The sequence below is a fragment of the Hetaerina americana genome, unplaced genomic scaffold (assembly GCF_022747635.1).
Source record: "Hetaerina americana unplaced genomic scaffold, ioHetAmer1.1.p SCAF_101, whole genome shotgun sequence".
NCBI classification, from domain to species: Eukaryota; Metazoa; Arthropoda; class Insecta; order Odonata; family Calopterygidae; genus Hetaerina; species Hetaerina americana.
Genome location: NW_027286082.1, coordinates 319,287 through 340,785, shown reverse-complemented (window position 1 = coordinate 340,785; position 21,499 = coordinate 319,287).

Here is a 21,499-nt window from a genome sequence, read left to right as displayed (position 1 = left end):
TAGGACTTTGATTATAAAACTTAAGTACATTACAGCCAATACTTTAAATATAATAATAGAAATGATTAACGACACGAACTTTTTGAATGGCCGTATGCTCCGACTTAAGGTTTAATCTAATTTAGGTGGGACGAACGTGGTCATGTGAGTGGCAATCCTATCCTTGAATAGATGCAATAGGCCAATCCCCGAGTTTAATTTTCCGCCGGAGAAGCTGCAATTCACGTGGAAATGGCAAAGCTCTCTTCAACCAAAAAGACGTACCCTAGATATCAATTCACGCCGCGGGGTTCGAACCTTGTATAGTTTCACGTCCAAAGAACTCCTTGGATTGACCATGGCCCACCGACGACCCCTCAGCCATCCTCCCTTTAGCGCGCACCAAAGGCACCGGAGCGGCGATAAAGTTCTCTCCTATCCTAAACACACACACCCCTCTCTGCACCCGGAAAACGGAGGGTTGTTGGATGCGGAATTGCAAAAGGGGAGGGGCGTGGAATTTCATTACGCAGCTGGATTTACGGCGCGCACGCCTTCGGATCCTCCCGGCCACCGGTCGGGCCGGGTTGAGCGATTGATTGCCCGGGGCGACCTCTTCGCTGCACATCAAACCACTCGCCCCCTTCACCCACCCCACCCCCTCCCTACATCCGCCCACTCCACCCCCTTCCTCTCTCCCTCTCTATCACGTGCGCTCCGCCGCGTCGAGAGAGACCCGGGACGGGAGAATGCATCTGGGTTGTGGTGAAAGGGGGGTTTGGGGCGGGAGATCGCCTCTGTGGACTCCCAGGAATCCCAGTGCAAACCACTGCGTCGCCTGCATTTCAACGCGAACTCTCCCCAAGGCCTGCGCAGTGTCGCCTTTCGGCGGTAGGTATATGCATATCGGATGTCAGGAGTCTCGGTGGTATTAGTGGCATTTTTGATGACGATATAACGATGTCCATACATTTGAGGTGAAACTTTCCGATGCGTTTGATAAGTCATTTTGAATAAACCCAGGCCTTCCTAAAATTTCAAACATCGTTTTTTCCAAACATATCTTTTTCACTTGGGAAATTTTAATAATATCCCTTTATTTGGCATTTTAGTGTGATTTTCCTATCGAAAAAGAATGAGCAATATGTACTTTCATGCACGATTCTGGCGTTTGGTGGAAAATGCTATTCAAAATATGAAGGAAGTAGGTATGCTAGTTGTAAAAAATAATAATACACGATGAATATAAAGTCTGCGTAAAATTACAAGCCCATTTAATATGGATTCAAACAAATAAACGAAATGAAGTCTGAAAGTGTAAAGTATCATAGTAAACAGTTTATTGCAATTTAAAAATGATTCTGAATAAATTACTCGTGACTCCCATCATTACTTCCGTGACGGTCCGGATATCTTTTACTTCTCTTCTTTAAAGGTTTAAGTGTCTTTACTGGAATATTTGGCAATTATTGAGGCGTGTCTCAGTTTATAGTTAACGTAGTTAGTAGATATAAGTAGACAAATGGTTCGTGAGAAATTTTGAAAATACTAGTATTTCTACATAAATAATCATTTAGCATTGACTAGAAACAGTGATGAATATTATACCTTTGCAGAAAACACAAGTTTCAAGTTTTCCGATACGTTATTTCGTCTTTATGTAATATCTTTCAGCATTATATTTTACATGACCAATTAAAAAATGTTTCGAAACGGGTAATGCAACCTTTTTTATGCAAAGTCGATGGGAAGAATAAAAGTTTCATACCTAGGGGATTATATAACTAATACCTTGAAAAAAACTAATAGCTTGTCTTCATGTCATTTCAATTCATCCTTAAGTGACGCATCAAGAAAAAATAATAATTGAAGCACCATTTCAACTGATAGAGATTTTTCCTTCAATAGAAACTAATCCTTAAGTAAAAACATATTGCCGTTGAATGGTTTTTTTTAAATATAACGTGCTATAAGATGTTTCCGTGACCCAGAAGCAAAAATAACTAGAAAGCCAACTAAAATGGGAGCTTTTAATGTTTATATGCTCATTTGTGTAAAAAATTTAAGAAAATATGAAGAACTTAAAACATTATAGTAACTCATAAAATGCACTCAATGTCGAAAAGCTGTGAATATTTTCAAATAAATGATCTTCTATAACCGCCCTAGCCATTTACTTGGCGCTATTATTTATTTTAAATATTTGTATCGATGACATTATCATGCATTTAACAAGTAAATGATGAAAGAAATTTATCTGAAAATCACATTTAAACAAAACATGCTAATACATATATTTGCTAGGTAGATAAAGTACAACTCAAAGGTTAATGTAGTAGAGAAATCAGAAAAAGAATTGCGTAGGGCTAAGAGGCTTTCTCAAGGAGGAAGGAGTTGATAAAAGGGACGTTAAGGGTGATAAGAAAAGACTTGTTGAAGCTATGATATGGAGCATTACTATATTTGGCTCGGAAACCTGGTCATTGAAGCAGGATGATTAGCTTAGATTGGAGACTTTTTAAATGTGCGTGTGGAGAAGGAAGGAGAAGGTGAAATGGACGAAAAGGAAAGAAATCAGAAAAGTAATTATGATTAATTATGAGGTAGACTTCCAAAGGAAACGTGCTACCCGTCTCCTTTGAAAATGTAAACGTGCACTCTTTAAACTAGTCTTCAAAGTGTTGATTTTTATTTTCCCCGATTTCTTGGTGAATTATCTTTGGCATAAATATTTTCTTCGTCCTTCTCTGTGATGGCGGAAGATGGAAGTAACCCTTTTCAAAATGAATATAGATGATTTAAAATTCATATAATTTCAAAGAAGTTTTTGACATTCTACTCAAAGAGAAATTTGAATTTACAAGCTACTTGCACAGTAGTATACGAGTATACTAAACGCTTAGCATCAATCATCTTAAAGCACACAATGATCGACTTGGCTAAGTTTAGTTTTCTCTTATTATAAATATGAAGCAGGTCTACTTTATCTTCACCCCGGTGGTAACTTCGTCAGGGTTTTTCCCTCCCGTCCGCCAGGGGCTTGGTACTGCTTACCCTACCAATGTCTCCTTACCCCATTCTTCAATCCCCCCCACACATACCACCCCTCTCCGACCCATCCACCCCCCCCCCCCTTCACACACCAACGGCCGTCAACCCCTCTGGTCGTCGCCCGATTAACAATTGACTTGCCTGAGTGGTTTGGAGGGACGGGACGGGGGGTGGGGGGAGAGAGAGAGAGAGGGACATATTGGCAGTTGCAGATATAAATACGCGCTTTCATTTGCGCTCACACGCGAGCAGGGCCGCCGCCCCATTCGTCAATCTTCCTCCTCGTCCCTCGATTTCCGACTGTCTGCCTGGCGCTGCGGTCGAGACAAAGGAATCCCACAAAGCGCTCGGAGACTATCGCGCTCGCGATCTTTCTGTCCACTCTCACTCCACACGCATCCCATCCCTCCCTCCCCACATACGACTCCTCCCTCTCCTCTTCCGTGATATTCATCCGGGCTCTTTGCCGGGAATCTCAATTTGGTCTCGTCAATTTTGTAGATATACGAAGGCACGCATTTCACTCTTTCTTCAAGCATTTTGTATGCTGCTTTGAGGCAGGTTAAATCCGATATTTTAATTTAGTCATTTCGGATCCGTAGCAATGGAGCGCTCGCTGGTCATGGAACATCGAAAGCTTTTAAATAAATTTTCATTTTTCAAAGTTTATTGCTCGTAATATTTTGAGTTATTGAACTGAAACTACTGATTTCGCGATGATTCAAGAATTTTGCGTTATGAAGACTTCAATTAATTTCATCAACGACGTTTTGCCTTAATTTGAGTACTTCTTGAAAACACGTTATGCGTTAGCTCTCTTTTTTTCAAATCAGTATGACACCAAAATGATAGAATTACTTGTATACTTATGTATTTTGAAAAATCAAATGATTAGGTTATCTAATATTTATTATGTTATAAAAGGCTCCCTCCTAGGACAGAAAAACATTACACATACCGTCACTACGTCATTATCTTAAAAAATTTTCTTACGCACCTTTGTCGTAAATGTGTTAAGTATTAAGGTTTCCACTGTCCACTGGAGACCACTCCATTTGGTTTTTCGGTTATTATAATTGCTTACCTAATGACGAGCGAGTTGTTGTGTCTATTGAAAATGATGGCTGTTTGATTTCATTTGAGTCGCAAGTGAAATTTAATTATGTTTTGCATTTAGTTTTCTTCAATTTATAAGTTTAGCAAATTCCCGGTGTGAACTTACGGCATAAATTTATGCTGAAATGAAAGAGCGTGAAAAACGGATTAACACCTTTTAATTAAAAAGCTATTTGCGACTTTTTTTACCAGTGAACTATCGCGTCCATGCTCCTATGCATATTATCCCTCCCATTTTTGCGTTGTGGTATCACTTTAGTTTTGTGAGCTATGAGAAACATTCCTTTTACTTCCCTTCCAGAAGTCCCCATCTGAAAATCGTATCGGAGTTTGCACTGTCTGCTGGAATGTTCCGCGGAAAGATAATCCATCCGACTCGCTTTCAACAGGAAAAGAATGCTTCATTGCGGGAAAATGCTTGGAAGTCGGTGCATTCCCCATTGGAGCGGGGGGAAGCCATTCTGCATAAAATTGGCACTTATCTACTTTAGTAACTTAATTGCAACCCGCACCTGATCGGAAACAAGTCCATTGCTTCAGATCAGGTGCGGATTTCAATTAGGGGTTCGGAATGCAAGATGGACTTCCTTGGAACACATGGCCTTTCGTATGGTTGCACAATCGAAAAATCACATTTTAGAATTATCATTGTTATTAAAAACTTACATTTGCAGATAGACAATGTCAGGTGGCACACGAGTCCCAGGTATTTCAATCAAACTTGCCTTGGAAAAAATAACATGACATCTCAAATGCAATCAATATCACAAAAGATAATAAATGAAATCCGTCGGAAAAAAATACGCTTAAAGGAAACTTCCGGACACAAATCTCCAGCACAAAAAAAGAAAATCCCCATCTCATTAACATGTTTCCCGATCAATAAGAAAAATATCAAAACTAAGCTGTTACATACAGTTTGACCCAACACACTGATCAAATTATTATGTCATTGTTTACATATATTCTTAGAAGTATTTACCCTGTTAGTAAAGGGCTCGAATAATTTTACAGGTAAACTGTCCCAATCAACAATTGATTTATTAAGAAATGAATTTTGTTTTATTTTTCCTTGTGCCCGGCAGTTAAATTGTGATCATTACTCCGCATAAAATTTGAATTCCCCCCTCTTTCCTTAGTTACGCCTAAGCTGTCGAAATTGTCTTGAGAGAATGCTTGCTTGTTTAATTAGATTCCGCCTATTTGAATAGCAACTCAAGAGCTTAATGAGTCAATAAGTTTGATTATCCCTTTCTTTAAGAGCAAAGCCATAGTAGGCATACTACCGTTTCCTTGATGATCTAGTCACGTGACATTCCCGGTAGTTCCCACGTGTGAGGGCGGAAGGTGACAGCCAAGGAGGGGTCAGAGATATTTAAAGGATTTTCAGGTGACCTCGGCAGAACTAAATCACTGTAGCAAAACCAGGCGAATGTCATGGGGGGGGGGGTGGAGGGGGGATGAACATCGGGAAGGGGAGAGAAGGGAGGGTGGTTTGAAAGCTTCAAATTGAATTATTTCGGCCGGCGGCGTTGGTGGTTGAATGATATCTCCCCTGGTTTTGTCGCTCGCCTCAGCGGAAAGTGGTGGTGGAGGTGTAGGGGAGGAAACGGAAAGCGACCCCCGTCGCCTCCCCCCGTGGCAACCGCGCTGCCCTTGCCCAATCCCAATCGGGGAAAAACAAGAGAGGAGATAATGGGGGTGGGGTGGGTTGGGAAACAACTGCCACCCCTTAGGGAAGGGGGAGAAACTCGTGGTGAAATTGAAGGGGACTTGCGTCGGTCGGTTTGCGTGTGAGGGGCGGAAATGTCGCGACCTTTGCGTGGGAAGGGGTTGGAGGGGCGTCGGCCCGGTGGGGCCTCTATCCCCCGGTCGACTGCACCGGGGCACCCCCCGGGGATCCGATTGGGTCGCGATTGTGACCGTAAGTGAGGATGGGGGAGATTGGGAGTCGCCACTTCCGCCAGAAACCGTGCTTTATGGATCCTCGGGTCACGTCGCGTAGTCTTGCACCTGGGTCCTCCCACCTTTGGTTTGGCAGAGCAGGGATAGTGAACTGGTCCCTGAGCACGAATATAGTTTCTGTTGGGAGGAGGAGAGGCATACAGGGTGCTTTTCAAAAGTAATGCAATTATTAAAAAAAATTATTTATTGAACAGATTTGGACAAACACTTTAAATTCTTCAAAGTACTGTCCTTGGACCTCTACACATTTTCTCCAGCGACTCTTCCATGCCCGGTACACGTCCCAGAAGGCATCTTCGGAGACCTCTCGCAAGGTCTTCGCCACGGCTGATTGGATCTATTCTATGGGCGAAAAACGACTTCCTTTCAGGGCTGCCTTAATGTAAGGGAACAAAAAGAAGTCTGCTGGGGTGACGTCAGGACTATAGGGGGGGGCAGCGTTGGCACCTGGTGTTTGGCCAAGAACTCGAGGACTCGCAGCGGGTTGTGCCAAGGGGCGTTGTCGTGATGGAGTTGCCGGGTAGCGGAGATGTCTTTTCTCGTCGTGATGACCCTTTTTCGGAGTCTTTCCAGGATATCCACGCAGTAGGCTGCGTTAACTGTCTGTTATTCAGGGAATAACTCCTTATGGACCACTCCTATACTGTCGAAAAAGACGATGAGCATTGTTTTCACTTTGGATTTGCTCATTATTGCCATCTTGGGCTTGGGAAAATGGTCGGTGTGCCATTCAGAGCTTTGGCGTTTTCTTCTGGGTCGTATTAAAAAACCCAGGTTTCATCATCGGTGATGAAGTTGTCCGAATAATCAGGTTCATTTTTCATGCGTTGCCAAATTTCAGTTGAAATTTCCGCTAGGTTGATCTTTCGTGACAAGGTCGGCGCGGAGGTTTACAATGACTGACATCCTGCCGCTTCCACAGCTTGGAGAGCACTGAGACCGATTTTGCGGCAAAGCTTAGAGTCTCCCTCTCCTACTCCAAGTGGTTTAATCCCAGTCCAGTAATGGGAGCGGCGCGGAAAATTTAATTGCATTAATTTTGTAACGTACCCTGTAATATAAAGACAGTGTCGTAGAGGGATAGGGTGGGGGAGTAGTGTCTTTCCCTTCCCTTGGTAGGTATTAAATAATTAATTAATTAAAATCCACCCCGCCTTGTACGGATGGAGTTAGGACACAAAAGGAAAGAAAATAAACGAGAGAGTTGGATGCTCGTGTACACTTGATGTGCAGACAGTAAGTACGATAGGATTTTGCGAAACCTTGAACCTCTTCCCTCCTGGTCAACCCCAAGTTCTAAAAACTCCTGTAAAGGAACCAGAAGTTAAAAACAAAACTACAAAAGTCACGGATATTAATGATCTATCAGACATACCACGTTGGTTCAGGAATTAGCAAAGCTCCCACGATTACAGACTACGGCTAGCTGACACATCTGGAAGGTAATAAATTCCTCCACCTCCTTCAATCATTTCTTTATGTGTGTACCAATTTTTCCCATTAGAAAAGTTTGAGAGATGCGTTCGTTTTCCCTGGATAATAGATTTCAATAATTTCCAAGAACGTGGAATTATGCACACGCTATTATCTGATCGGATTACTTTGTAATCCAGATTTCACTGAGTAATTACGAGGGCGATTCAAAAAGTAAGGTCCCCTATTGTTTTCATAAAAAATAAAAATTTTTCTCAACTTTGCGTACGTCTTTGGAAAGGTTGAGCATTTAGCTATTTTTCTACAAAGTCGCCTTGACAATCAATCCCTTTTTGCATCCCTGTGAGCAGTCTTTTAATACCGGCGTCGTACCTCTCTCCCGCCGCGTCGCGAAGCCAACTGGCACACACACGCCCGAGTGAATGGGAACACATTTTTACCGGTGGGCGTAAATATGTGCAAAAGAGGGGCCTTCGTGGATTAGCATATTTCAGTGGATCCCTTGCATATAATAAGCTGGAAGAGAGGGGCAAACTGGTGGCTGAGGCTCTAGGATAAAGATAACAATATCGTCCGAAAAACAAGAGGAGGTATCGGTGGTATCCCTGTTCAACGTACATCGCTTGAATGGGCGCCTACGAAATTCTTGATTCGCGTAAAACCTAGGGTACATGTAGACGAAGATTAGGTTCTAGCACAGGCTACGAGTGTATTACATTGTGTAAAATTTCCCAGACGGCTATTGCAATGTTTCACTTCTCTCATTGGCTAGCACACCCTTGAATTCACTATGACTTTTTCTGTTTCGAAAAACTTGAGAAGAGCTAACAAATATCCCGCTTTAAGATTCTGTAAAATACTTCTAGAAATATTTTTTCCCCGAACTGAATATTTCAAAGCTTGAGCAAGCTGCTTGACAGTCTTGATATAAACCTCATGATATGAAGAAGAGGCTTTATTCCTTGAAATTATAAAAAGGAAAAAAATCGGTATTATAAAATTATATGGTATCAATAAATGCTATAGTAAAAATAATCTCCATCCAGAGTTTAAAAATTATTTTATTAGAAAGATGGACTTATTTGAACCAAAAAAATTAAAATCTCATTTCTTAACGGAATATTTTTTGCACTGCGAAATTCTCGCAAATAAATGAACCAAACTAAACGCTCACATACTTTGGGAACAGGTCTGATTTGTAGAATAATTGATTTTTTCGGGGGGGGGGGGGGTGTTTGGTGGTAACCATGGCAACCAATTTGCGACTTTCGGACCTTTACGTATTCCGTCGCCTCTCTTGTCGCTCCGTAGGACGAGGACGTTTATTCTGCCCGAATCGAAGGGATTAAGTCCCGCCATAAAAGATAAAATAGCCTCACAACATGGGCGCGAGTCATAATCGCGTCTATCCGTTCACCCACCCGCTACGTCTCGCCCTCGTCGAACAACCTCGCGACGGGAGTGTGGGAGACGGAAGGGAAGGAAAGAAGGTAGGGGGGAGGGGGAGAGAAGAGTGGCTCTGCGGCATCCACGGGATGATGGCCTTTGCCGAGCGGTTTGGGAGATGAGAATAACCGCGTCGCGTTATTAATAAAAAAATAAACCCTCGAATCCAGTCGACTTGACATTTGACAGCGTTCGATGCAAAGCTTTTTTTTAATGGACTCCCTCACCCGTTGGCTGTGGATAAAGCGATGAGGGTGGAGGGGGGTTGAAGGGAGGGGAGAGGAAGGGGTGTTCGTGCTACACGCAGAGGGAGGTGGGGGTGAGTGGGAATTTTTTTCCAGGGGGAGGGAGAGTGGGAGTAGGAGGAGTGGGGGAGGGATGGAGGAGAGGGAGGGAAAGGGGAGGCCACCCAGGGCCCGGATTTTACGGCCCGGAACATTTTCGATTCACAGGCCGCCCCTTTGTTTCGGATTTGAAGATTTGTCAAACTATAAATTCCATCCCTTGGATGACGCAGCCATCCTCCGGTCGTGTGGCCCTTCACCCTGGAGGAGGCGTGCCCGTGTGCGTGGCCGTCGGAGCATATTGTACGTTTATTTAACTGTTTTGTAATCCCAAGAGCGGAATTCCATGCACAATCTCTGACATTAGTCGTTTTAGAATTCTTATCTGTATTTCAATGAAACAATTTCTGCGTGTAAAAATCATTCGCCTTGATCGGGATTCGAACCCGGATCCCTCGATGTTAGGCCGAGTGCTTTAGCCAGTTAAGCTATCGAAGCGTCCTCTTAACCTCTGAAATTTTAGGGTTCGAATCCCGATCAAGGCGAATGATTTTTACACGCTGAAATTGTTTCATTGAAATACAGACAAGGATTCTGAAACCACTAATGTCAGAGATTCTGTCTGTCAAAAACGAATTTCGAAGAAGAATTAGCCACAGTAAAAACAATGGCTAGAAACAATGTATACCTTTACAATGAGCAGCTCATTGATAAATTGTATTTTTTAAAACTTAATCAACTGGCAGTCAGAGGTATTTATAAAACCCAACCGCCACAAGACTCTGCTGCCAAATGGCGTAGAATCCTATATCTGGATCACATTACTATGAGAATTTGCAAAAAAACTGCCGAAAGATAAGTTTAAATTAGCCTATTATAATAAATCAAACCTCAGGAACCTACTTTCCCACACAAAAGACAAAATTCCAAAAAGTGAAAAAAGTGGAGTGTATAAGTTAAGATGCGAGTGTGACGCAGTGTATGTACGAGGTTCATCCGGAACGTAGTACCCGTTCGTGAAATAAAGACACAAAAGTAAATATTAACAAACATAAAAAATTTTATTTGAAAGAGGATACTTTAAACTACTTCTCAACATAATCTCCAAGCAAATTAAGGCATTTGTCATAACGTGTGACAAGTTTCTGTATTCCTGCTGCATAGTCCTTCGCCGCCAGCTCATTGAGATACGCGAGGGACCCATCTTGCACAAATTTTTGCATAATGCAGATGGTGTTTAACAATTTCATGAACAATTGTTCGAGAAACATTGGGAAAATGCTCACAGATGTCATCAATTGTGACGCGCCGATCGTTCCTCACGAATTCGTCAACTGAGCTCACCAGTTGGTCTGTAATGACAGACGGTCTCTCCGAACGCTCATCGTCGTGTGTGTTCCCCCTCCCCATGTTGAAGTTGCGACACCACCGCCGAACAGACGACTCGTCCATTACATTGTCTCCATACACCTCCTTTAATTGGCGATGAATATCACATGGGCGAACGTTTCTTGCATTGAGGAATTTAATCACTGCCCTCACTTCACAACTGGCGGCGTTCTCAATTTTTTTAAACATTGTAAACAATCACAGAAACAACACAGGCAATGCTAGCGTCACGCAACTTGGCTCAGAGAAGGCAGACAAGCCACTGAAGCTATCTGACCTCGTCCAGCGGCTACTCGCGTCGTCAGCACTTCATGCGGCACGAACGGGTACTACTTTCCGGATGACCCTCGTATGTTGGACAAACCGGCCGAAAATTTCAAGAACGGGCGAGGAAGCACCAAGCCTTCGTGAAGAAAAAAAAGTCGACGTCACAGTTTGCAAAACATTTATTGGAATATAACCCCGATAGTGAGTTTAAATTTGAATTTTTAAATGTAGTAAAGAAAGGACTTGAAACTTTAAAAAGTGCACGCTCCAAAGAGAATATTGTTTCTGACTTTTTGTACACCTCCCACTCCCCCCTCCTAAAATTACCACTTGTCGATACTTGCGCTTACGTGGGTAAGAACCCCTCTACTTCCCCCCCACACCCTCCCTTGACCTCGGAGACGTGTAGAAGGTTTTTGAATTTATGTCCGTGAACCGTTAAATCCCTCCCACATTCCTCCGCCAATAGGAGGTACGCTCCTCATAGGGTGGTGCTTCATGTTTTCCACCCTTCCCTCCAACTATCATTGCTCAATTTCCTCCCCCACACACCCTCCCACCCTTTTGCCTCCCCGCCCCCACGGGAGTGTAATATATGTATAGACTGATGTCCGTCAGAGTTGTCACCTGAAGATGACGTTGGACGTCGAAACCCGAGTCGTTTCGTAATAAAAGAAATTTTTCGGTGGAATCCCAAAGTTATTTTTTTTCATTTCCAAGGGAGAATTTTAGGCAAACGAGGAAAGGGTAGGAGCAGGATTCGGATGCTGGACGGGATGAAGGGAGGAAGAAAGCACGCAGAAATGAACAGGGACATGATCTAGAGTAGGTCTTTGGATAGGTTTTCTTTGGAGTCACAAAATATTTATTTGGTAATTGTGTCCATCGCAGAACCTACCTTAACCGGTAGAATACCTTATCATAATAATAATAATATATGAGGAATCAATGGAATAATTTTACCTTCTCACCCTTAAGGATAGCAACAGATAAGAGAGGAATGTTAACAAAGTCATGTAAGTTATGCCACCCTCTCGGGCTTCTTCATTTATCTTATAGCTTGTGTTATGGCTGATCTCGCCTCATTCCTTTGCTTAGGTTAGCATTTTATGCATGCACTATTGCAATTATATCTTTTATGCAAGGCATAAACGTGTATCTGAAATATTTATCACAGAAAATACTTCAATCCGCAATGTGTAATAAACATACAGGGTTCGTCCGGAAAATAAGTGTACTGAGCTCAGGAAAAAAAATGTATTACACTTTTACATATCTTAAGCTAATATTCCTCAAAATAGGACCCTTGTGAGTCGATACACTTGTTCCAGCGGCGTTCCCATTCCTGGAACGCTCCCGCGAAGGCATCATCGGGAACCTCTCGAAGACTCGTCTTCGACGTCTTCTCTGCCCTCCACGAACATCTTGTGCCACCGAAAGATCATGTTTCTGGACATGGCTGACTCCCCGTAAGCCTGGTTAATCATACCGACAGTTTCGGTAGACGATTTCCCAAGCTTTTCCGCAAATTTGATGGAATAACGCTGCTCCAAAAACTTCGGCATCGCGTTCCGTGACGTGGGTCGAGCGTGGAGGTTCGCGTTAACAGAGCTCCTCACTACACCACAGCTCAGAGCCGACTGGCTTTTTCAGCGTCGCTTGCCAACATACCCCCTTCCAATCGCAACCCGTCAGAGCGGTGCTGGGCGCGCCTGGAGCGGCGGGAAAAAATCAGTACACTTATTTTCAGGACGAACCCTGTATATTAATCTATTAATGGTATTCTACCGTTCAATTTACATTAGGAATGGAAGTTGACTGAAGAACGGTAAGCGTCTATACCTTATGACAAAACAAAACCTGGCACCCCCAAAACAAAGTCCTCTTCATTGCCGCATGCTTCCTTCCCTCCTTTCTCCCGTTCACCCAGCCTCTCTTATTCCCACACAACCCTCGCTTGCCTAATGCCGTCGCCACTATCAGTCTTCAATATCCCATCGCCAATAAACATCTTTCCTGCCTCCTTTGTGTCTGGCCTCTTCATGACCAGCGCTTCCTCGTTTGCCCTTTTCCTTTTCGACCATTTCCCTATTCCCATTCTTCAAAACACACTACATTCCAGGCCTCTGATCTAAACCTATAGTCTTGCGTCAACTGCGATGTTTCCTCCATGCACAATTCCACGCTACATGTAGTAGGTTTTTCAATTATCCACAGCAGTAGGCTTTTTGAATATCTTTTGTTAATACTTGCAATCATAGTCACCGTCATCAACTCTCTCCTCCTGAGGCGCGTCTTTGCCTGACGCAATTCTTCTTTATGAGGGTAAAATGAAACTTAAGCGCATAATCGAAACCACGGTCACGAAATATAAAAATCAGTTTTGATAGATAATATAAATAAGTTTATTTTTACCCTCAAAATGACGGAATTCCACAACGTTAAACCTTAAACTGTAATGTTTAGCAATTCTTCTCCTAATTCCCTTACTATTTTGACAATTTTGACGCAAAACATTTCTAAGAGAGGTAAACTGCTCCACCTACTGCATTTTTTTGCACCCTTATTCCAACATTTAATTTAGCCATCCTCTTTCTCAAAAACTTTCTTTTTTGGTTCTCATCCCGTTCATATCAAACTATTTTACGTTCAGTGATCCATTGTAACCCCTTGCCCGACTGCCTTACCCAAGGTTGATCTACCGTAAAACTAACTGATTTTAAGGATTTCTCGACGCATTTAATTCCGATCTCCAGTCTACAGTTTATCGCCTGAAGGAGCATACATAAACGAGAGGAGATTCGATGACGAGCTTTTGAAAACGTAAAATTCAGGCGAAATGCAAAGGGGAATATCTTTCCGTTTTTTTAATCTTCCCGAAGACCCAAATCTGATCATCAGAGCCACGGAAAGCTAAGAACCAGCGTTACCGTTAATTCTCCGTGACGGGAGAATTTACGAAAACGCCGAGTTCCTTCAAATATATAAAATTCGTTGAAACGGTCAAAAAGAATTTATATAAATTAAAAAAAATGTATATACTTCAACGAAAGCATTCGGGTAAAAGTAATGTTAACAGATGAAACAGAAGTTACAGATTATATACTTACAGCATAACATAAAGGCTTCAAGAATATAATTTTGCAGATGATTTTTTTGCGTAAAATATTCTTACAAAATCAAGTAATCAAACTATGAAAGGCCTTTGACAAATTGTAAGTATTATTTATTTACTTATTTTGTTATTTTTGAATTAGATGAAAAAATATTACCCTGAAATTGATTTGCCATTGTTGAGGGCCGAGAATGAATGCATTCCCACCCTACCCCACGTCCTCATCAACGGATCCGGAGAAATTTGCGTTTTTGAAAATGCAAATTTCTTGTCCACCTTGTACAATTGCAAAGCATTTTCACAGGCTTTTAACTGGCTCCATGTTCATGCTTATGAAGCAATATGTTAATTATATGGTAGAACTAATTATTGTACTTTTTCCAACTCCATTTTCGTGATTTTGTCAGGTTTCATTATCTGAAAAATATAAATATGCGTTTTCTCTAATAAAAAAAAATGCATTTCTCATGTTGCTACCTGTTGTTCCTGTAGCTCTGCGGCTACTGTATGCAGCCATGATAGAAATAATCATGTAAATATAATTTAATTAGTATATTTAAAGATTAATTTTTAGAATTCCAAGAAGATTTTACGCCTTAATTTCTTCTAGATTCATTTTAAGATATACAGGGTCTGTTCCAAAACTACAAGTATGTGCCTTAATTTTTCGTTTTTATGCGTGGTAGCATGGTTTGTTTTTTCGGGGATAGATGCATCGACGGGTGGAAAAGGTTTCTCTGGCTGAGTTCACGGAAGTAGAGCCTCAGAAAAGGTTGGAGGTCGGTGGCAGTTGGCTCTTAGCCTTTGCCGAGAGCGGAGTTTTCGTTCAGGAAACCTTTTTAACGTGATATCGTTACGCTCCATCGTAAACCGGTTACTGGAGCAGCGCTATGCCATCAAATTTAGCATAGAATTGGGCAAAACCGGAAAAGAGACTCAAAATATGCTCATGGCAGCTTATGGTGAAAACTTCATGAGTAGATCGGCTATATTCGAGTAGCACAAGCTTCGTCGGAAGGATTGAAAAAGGTGTGAAAAGACGCCGAACATCCAGGACAACCTTTGACTTCAAAAAGTGACGACAGTCTTGTAGGAGTGAGGGCTTTGTTGGACCGGTATCGCAGATTTAGTGTTTCTGATCAACTTGGAATCCCTAAAAGTGATGTGCATCGACTTGTGACCGAATCAATGGGCGTGAGAAAGGTGTGTACGCCGTTAGTGCCACGGGTGCTCGCGGACGAACAAAAGGAGACTCAAAAGCACATTTGCCAAGAACTTCTGGACCATCTCTCAGCCACCCTACATCCCGGACGTTGCCCCACCTAACTTCTCCCTCGTCCACCGCCTTGCATCCGCGCTGAAAGGACGTCACCATGCTTCGGTGGAAGCGTGACAACAGACCGTGACAGCATTCCGAGCGCCGCTTTCCAGAAGGCGTACACGGCGTGGGAACCCTTCTGGTAGAGAAGCGTGGACGCACAAGGATGCCACTTCGAAGGCCTTTGAGTGATTGCATCAATCCTGGTAATACATTCTTTTGAATTGATTGCGTCGTACACCTTATGGGATACACCTTGTAAAATGACAAAAGCAATCTTCATGGAGTTCTTTGCCTTTTGGGAATATTTTCAAGCACTTAAAGCTCGTGGCAATCAATGCTCACTTCTTTCCTCTCAAAGCAGCCTTATACTAAGGATTCCGCTGAGAAAACGTATGGACTAGTTTGTAGTCATTGAGGAAAATTCTTCTGACAACGATAAAATTCGCAACTCGGAAAATTCACCGAAAATAAATGAAACTAGTTTTCTTTCAAACCCATCATCCAATTCTCAATCACTCGGCTTAAGGCGATTTCGGTGAAAAATCTAGTTGCCGTTACATATAATAGTTGTACATTTGAAAGCGGCATTAAGGGCACAATGGTTATGAATAGCAATTAGCTTAAGGGCAAAAACCGCACAGATACACATTTTAGAACTAAGGAAGTAGCATCCAGGGCATTATGAAATAGAGGGTTCAGTGCTAACTACGGCCGATCAAGTTAAGTAATTCGGGGTAGTTTTAAATACTTAACCTTTCATGGGGAGCACATATCAGGACAATATGCAGATCCGATTTAAAGAAACTCAGAAATTCAGTCTTTGAGGAACTAACTCCTAATAGACAAATCCTTTACTGCCGAAAAAGACAATGAGCATTGTTTTCACTTTGGATTTGCTCATTCTTGCCTTTTTTGGGCTTGGGGGAATGGTCTGTGTGCCACTCAGAGCTTTGGTGTTTTGTTTCTGAGTCGTATTCAAAAACCCAGGTTTCATCACCAATGATGACGTTGTCCAAATAATCAGGTTCATTTTCAATACGTTGCAAAAGTTCACTTGAAATTTCCACTGGGTTGGACTTTTGTGGCACGGTCGGCGCGCAGAGGTTTACAATAATTGACGTCCTGCCCCTTTTTTACAGCTTGGAGAGCACTGAGACGGCTTTCGCGACAATGCTTAGCGTCCCATCCACCTGATGCAAGTGGTTTGATGCTTTTTTCACCGATAGGAGCGGCGCGGGAAATTTAATTGCATTACCTTTGAAACGTACCCTCTATTAAACGGGTGCCGGGGGAAGTGTGATGAGAAAGTAAAAGAGAGGAGTTGGTCCACTCTATTTAGGCCTAATTTGATATATGCCGGAAGTATTGGGGATCCTTGGGAGAAAATTTGGAAAACAGATTTAAATAGTCCAGAGAAAATCCGCCAGATTCATGGAAAAATGTTGCAATAGAAGGACGAATGTTACAGGTCTTTTTTGGGGAATTTTTGCAAGGAGCCACTTGAGATGCGAAGAGAATAAGCGAAACTAAGACTTTTGGAAAGGTTCAGAACAAACGAGTTTCACGATGACACTAAAGGAATCACCATGGCCACATACTGTTTTGGCTGATCTGACCACATAGATATGATAAGGGAAATAGATACCAGTACAGATAGATACAAATACTCATTCATTCCCCGTACAATCAGGAATTATTACAGTTAAAAACTAAAGTCATTTAAGAACTATTGAAGACATGCACTTTACAAGTCCGGACAAGATTAAACGTTGCGTAGACATAAGGAATATGTGTATGTTGGTTGATTGTGTACGTATTTCTTTGCGTATTAGTCATTAGGATTTTTGCATGAATAAATACTTTTTGGGTGCATATTGGCATGAATTTATTGATTTTGCATACGGTTTTACTCTGTTTTACTGTTGGTGACCTAACACTCCCCGCCATACGCCCTTGCAGCGGCTTTGGGGTGTACATGTAGGTGTAGATGTAGAATAGGATTAAGGCTAGTTTTAGTTACTGTTTTGAGCCTGAAAGTGTGTGGTTATGTGAGGGACCGGAATTTAGAAGTACCGGAAGAAAGATGACACGGGAAAATACACATTGTAAAAAGACTAGAAATTTTTTCTCGTGTACAGGGAACATACCTACGGCATTGTACGCTTCACTTTCCAAAAGTTTAAACATGTAAAGTCCACCGGCAAACTCACCACAACTGAAAGAATGGCCCGAAGCTGTAATTTCTCGTTCAAATGATAATTCGTCCCGCATAATCATCGTAATGACTCCAAATTCGCATCGTCACTATGCATGCCCTATCCTCACTTCACGACTCTCAGTGGAGACTCATGAATATTTTGAATCGCGCCTGTGGATAAGGTCATACCCTGATGGCGTAACCATGATTCACTGTGCGATAAATAACTCCTGATAGTGCGTAGTTGTGTATGAAAATGGCAACCTGAGCATTTCTGCTAGTATACGTATTACAATTTCATCTTTAAATCAACAAAGGGATGCACAAAACTCCGTCAAAATCTCATAATTATCTCAATGTGAACATTGTATTGTTGCAACTTTCCTCTAAATGTTAATTTATCTATGCACTATTTTCTATATTATTTTTATTTGCCATACTATGAGCAAGTATTCATTCGTCTTCATGGAGTTAACTTACATTGAAGTCCTTGATGAATCCATTTTGCCCAAGTCGTGACCAAATATTTGGATTCCTCTTCTCCTTACTGCTGCATTGAAATGGCCTTATCACATTACACTAGTGTTTACCATTCATTCCTTTCACTCAATTTGCCAACATATTATAACATTGCAACAATTTCAAAGTGTAAAATTCATTCGCCTTGACCGAGATTCGAACTCGGATGCTCTGATTCCGGCCGACACATCCGTTTTTTAGCATCGAACATGGAGGGACCCGGGGTCGAATTCCGGTCAGGATGAAATATTTTTAGACTCCTAAATTGTTGCAATGTGATAATAAATGATGGATAACTGCGTTTAAAGTTACTGTCGAGGCATCTCCCACGTATTCTTTCAATAAACATCTTCCTCGAAAAAGATTCCCCGAGCACGATGCTCATAGGCTTATTTCCTTTTTGGCTTGCATTTCGTCAATGCCATTGATGCGTATTATTCAATTTGCTGTGCGACGTCTATCAAACCTACAATGTCTTCCTTGGTCAGTGATTCTAATATAGTGGCTCTTCAATCATTTATTTGAGCGGTTAACCTTTCATTCCGACATTATACACATGAATACAACATTTGTCATTATTTGCATCATGGGTTATCATCTGAGGCCTTCTCCTTGTCTCTTTTCCTTCAATTTTCACCCGAAACTCTCTTCTGTAAGAAATTTTCACTCCAATTGTTTCAGTTATGTTTGTCACTTTTATCGGAGTGCTCCCGAGAATCTTTACTCTTTGAATCTCTTCGTTAGATATTCCATCCCCTTTCTTCATTTGTCTTTAATATTTACGAAGCTTTTACGTGCTTGCCCCTTTTCTGTTTCCGTATATACCAGGCCGAAATAAAAAATTGAAGCGTCTAACAGGTTTCAGGATTTTTCAAGTGATTTTCGAGTAAATTTTTACTTTCTGAGTTAATTCCAGCTGGCGTTAAACTTTATTCTTGAGAAATAATTTTCAATTCAAGTGAGTCAACATTTTCCTCCATTTTTCAAGATTAATTCTTCTACCTTGTTAGTTATACCAGATTTCAACACTTTAGCCAGAAAATGAATCAAATTATTCTCATTGTTACAGTTCATTACTCGTATTATACTGGATGTTTTTAGAACTCAATTGACAAGTTTTTGGATAAATTTCTAAAGAGGTTCCTAGGTGAAATATATAGCAAACTTTAAACATTAAATGTCAAAGTTGGCCAATTTAAACTGACTTCCTTGTAACATGTTCCCATAGAGGGTGCTCCTATTGCGGAAATTCTGATCAAACAGCTAAAATATGTTTTGTGACTGGAGCAGTGTCCACGAAAAACAAGAACTTAGAAACAGAATGGACGAGGGCACGCCAAAACAGTGAAAATTAAAGCATACGTTCCCTTGCTTTTGATAACCAAAGGACACTCTTGTAAATGCAGCTTTATCTCTTTAACCATCAATTCATCTATTTTTTCACCGCCCATGTCCTTCTCCTCCACCACGTTTTAATGCGTGATGAACACGGACGATTTTGATTCAAATGTTGAACTATGACCCTGGCGCTAAACTGACCTCGTTTCATGCAAGATTGCCCCCCGTGGCCCTGCTCCGTTTCGCGTTTATCTCCCACGTTTCATTGGAGGTGGGGCCTTATTGTGTGGTGGGGGGGAGGGATGGCGTTCCAACGGGGGCGAGAGGCGCCTCTGGATGGCTCGGCGCCAAGGCCGCACGCATCAGAGGTCCGCCGCCCCGGACGGTGGAATGCCCAAGGGGTGATTAGGAAACCTGCAACAACACCGCCGACCACTTCAAACCACTCTTACCCCCTCCTAAAGGGAACAGAAGCCACCCCTTCGCAGACTTCGACCACTAAACCCTGGCCCCTGGGGCGTTGTGGGGAGGAACGAGGAAGGGTGGAATGTAAATTGTTTCAGGGGCGCCGCTCCTCTGTGGGGCAGTTATGGGTTTGACCCCGACCGACCCCCTCCCCCCCTTCCCTTCTCCTCCCGACCCGAGTCATCCCCGTTTGGCGGGAGATCGCGCGGCATTCAGATGAGAGCCATAAACCAAGCACCACGCCCCTGGCGGCAGCAGCCAGGGACGGACGTTATATACATACACAGCGTCCTTCTGCCTACCTACTGCTGGGCTCTCTCTCTCACTATCTCGGGAGTGGTCGTCTCATTGCCTAATATTACTCCAAAAGGGCCGGTCCACGCCCCGCCGCCCCTGACCCCCATTCCGAATCCTCCCCCTACCACTTGTCATCCTCGCCCGCCACGGAATCAACATCTACCGAGGGCGTTTTTCACTTCAGGCATAAAATAGTACTCTGTTTATATCAGTTTCTATTCGTAATTATCCTATGCCGTTTGCAGTAGAAATTGGACAAAGGTTAAATGAAGTACTGACTGTCATGTCAAGACACATTCAATGAATAATCTATCAAAAATGCTAGCATTTTAAGTCTTACCATTTGTAATATTTTGAGGTCGTTTGACTGTTGGAGGGTCACGTAGGATAGTAGACGCATTGCGTGCATTTTGCACATTTAAAACCAGGCTGATTTTGTTGGGGAGCCATTTTATTGCAAGCTATTAGATGCCTATCAAAGTTTTCAAGGATTAAGTTATATATGAAACAAAATCGCTGCTCTACGTCAATTTGAAAGAGAAGAGCGTAACCCAAAACTTCGCACTTCCTGAATGTTCACAGCCTTGTTTCTTGATGGAGTTTTGGCAAAGGCAGGACTCGACATTCAAACATTTAATCGGGATTTTTTGGGTACCAGATCTTCCTGGGAAACCATAACCGGCACAGGGAAAGGACCTGGCCCCCATACCCTGATGTGTGAATTTCACACAGCGTCGGGCTCAGTACTGGGTGAACTCTGCCATCACCTACCAAACCGACCTTCGGGTTATTTACTGTGTATATGGTTATATATATATATATATATATATATATATATATATATATATATATATTTATATATATATATGTATATATATACTACCTTGATCAAAAAGTTCCCGGAATAACCACCGTGTGGCGCTCCCATCGTTCCGATTTGAGTTCTGTTTTTTTTGTTAAATTGGTATATCTGTTGTTGATATTCCCTTTAAATCTTAGTGTCATAACTTGACATTTGCAAAAGTTACGTAGCCAAGAGTACATCTATCTCTGTGTGTGTTGGCGATTTTTTTACAATTGCAGTAATGGATTTAAATTTGCAACAACGAACTTGTATTAAATTTTGCGTAAAAAACGGATTTAGTAGCGCACGGACGTTGGAAATGTTGGAAAAGTGTTTCGGCAACGATTCTCTAAAAAAAAACGGTCGTTTACCAGTGGCACGAGCGGTTCAGAAGTGGTCGTGAGTCAATCGAAGATGATGAACGCAGTGGCAGACCATCGACATCGAAAGTCGGTGAAAAAATTGATAAAGT